Source organism: Durio zibethinus, chromosome 4 (genome assembly GCF_047325235.1).
Source record: "Durio zibethinus cultivar Kanyao isolate XHJ-2024 chromosome 4, ASM4732523v1, whole genome shotgun sequence".
Classification (NCBI taxonomy): domain Eukaryota; kingdom Viridiplantae; phylum Streptophyta; class Magnoliopsida; order Malvales; family Malvaceae; genus Durio; species Durio zibethinus.
Genome location: NC_143165.1, coordinates 16,015,128 through 16,017,951, shown reverse-complemented (window position 1 = coordinate 16,017,951; position 2,824 = coordinate 16,015,128).

The following is a 2,824-nucleotide window of genomic DNA, read 5'->3' as shown; positions in this document are numbered from 1 at the left end:
CTAGCTTTCCAAACAAAATTTTCAGCAAAGTAAAATACAAACAAATGTGGAGATTTGTTTTCCCCCTTTTACCACACTTATCGCAGCTTCCTCTCTTTTATTCTAAATTTGTTCAATCCATTTTGCACTTTTTTTGCTGCTTAGGTTGTCTTGTGATTTGCCAACCATCCTTTCAAAAGCAAAAATATCAAAATTGTTAAAATGTATTTGTTACTTTATTTTTTAAATATACAAGTGGGTTGCCCTCGTTTCGTCAGGGTACAAATTTTTTATGTTTTTTAAATTTATTATTTTATCTTTTTTTTTATGCTAACATGCAATAAGATAATAAAATTTAATATTGTAATTATTTTTTAAAATCAAAATAAGTTTTCGATTGATTATCGAATGATAATACATAAATTCAATTCTACAACTCATTTATCTAAAATTTTATGTTTCAAGTAAACTTAAATAGAAAAAGTTAAAACAATTATCATCTGAAACATAATTTATGAAATAAAAATGTTCCAATAGGTGAAGCTAAAAAAAAATTCTAGAAAATTACAAATTTTTAATTATCAACTTTGAAATTTTTCATTGATAGCAAAAATGTCATATATAGTTCTATAAAGTCACCTTCACACTCCAAATATGTGATGCATATTTAATTTTAATAAGAGTAAATCAATAGACAAAAAATTGCAATAACTAATAGAATCTTACATAAAAATATGAAATATCTAAAAAAATCTCTAAAAAAATACCTATTAATGAAAAAAAATATCATTAACTCGACAAATATTTGAATCACTATATAGAAGCCAACTTTTGTTAATGCCAAAAGCCCCATCATTTTGTTAAAAGTAGAGTACAGTTAGAGATTAGGCTAGTGAGCATCATTGTAATCTTCCAAAATATAGTAATGCTTAATAACCAAAGTTTAAATTACTATAATAGATACATGTGTACAACAACATACAAAATAATTTAGGCATAACCCCAAAAAGTCAAGCAATATTATTAGGGAGATGTATTTCTTGCAAGGCAAAGATTCTAGCTCTAGATGTTACATTTTCTCACTTCTCCTAATATTGTAAGCACTTTTAAGCAATACTACAAGGCAATAACCCTTTATACACATTACTTGCCCTCTTGAAAATTGCCATAAGAAAAAAAAGGTAGGCACAAAACCATCATGATTATTATACGAATACAATTTGTTACACCAATGCAATGTCTCATTCTCTCACACATAAACATATTTGAAATGCATTATAAGATTAAAACATGCAACTTTCTAGTTAATTAGGTGAATGTCCAACTAATAAGATTACAACATGCAATTGCCCAAGTTCATTTGGTTTTGATGACAACTTGAAAACTACCCAACCAATAAGGTGAATATTTAAGTCATTCCCTAGAAAAATTTAATACCTTTAATTATAATCAAAGAAAAACAAGTTGACTACTAATCTACTAGTCTTTTTCCATGAATTTCTCATACAATTACTATAAGGAATTATGCATCATTATATGAAGTTAAAGTAACAAAATTTTTAAAATTTTAATCCCCTAAAACCAAGATCAATAAACAAGATTATACAAACAACATATATATTCAAGCATGCATAGTTTCAGCAAAGGGTGTTACCTTAAACGTCAAAAATCTCTTGATTAAATTTGATGACCTTCCAAATAGATTCCAAGCTAATAAACTGCCCAAGTGTGCAATCTCTAAAGATGGTCCACATGAACTCTTGTGAAAGAACTTTCTCTAAAATTTGGTAGAACTCAAAGCCACACTCTGGCTGGTAAATGTTTGCAAGACAACTTAAATTTCTTGAATGAAACTTCTTTCTTTTAGCTTTTCTTGTTTCTTCTTTGGATATTCCTTGTTTTTAAGAAGGGGTGGCTTGATGTTCCTTTTATAGGGGAAGCAATCGGCTACATTAGGTTTAATGCTTGGAATTTAAATTTCCACAATTGATCCTATGCTAGCCAAATGTACCAAACAAGGGAAATTATTTCTCTTATTTTTATTTCCTTTATTTGTGGTCATACCAAAATCAAATCAAGTCTAACTTAATTTAACTCAATTTTATTCTTCTATAATTGTCCTATTGTGTGTAATCATTAGATTCTTTAGCATGTTGGCAATAAACACAACATTGCAAGCCTTAGTATTCAGCTATGGATGAAATAAACTTTTTGTCTTTGTCACCAATTCTCTAATTAGCCAATCTTATGTTTACAGATCATGATCAATGCTAGCTTTATTGTCATGACTCCTAATTGCTAAAGAAAAGTCAATATCGCTTGACAACCTATCCGTGAATGGTCTTAATGTATAATTAATATCCTTTCATCATGTAGTATCTTAGTTTGAACATTGAGTATGATTAGTGTCTATTCAATCTTGTTCAACCATGCTAAGTCTTTTCTTTAACATTAATTCATGAATAAGCTTTAGAATAATACCAAACTTTTATTTCACTTTGGTCAAAAAATTTTCAAGTTAATCAATCAAGACTAGTTGAGATACTCTCTTGATCATATAAAGTAATGAATCCCAACTTGATTACTTCATACATCTTCATATGGCTCAGTTATACCTAAAAATACTTGACTGGAGCATTCTTGGTTAGAACTATAAGTAAAGTAAAGTTAAAGTATAACATTTATCATATAAAATCATAAGTAATCTTAAGTAAAGATCACTTATACAATCATCTAATAAGAATATAGCTATATACACTATGTGAACTACCATATAACATTCTCATATTGAGTCATGTTTAGTAAACTTGTTTTTGTAACAAGCACCCATATGTTAGCTTAAGTT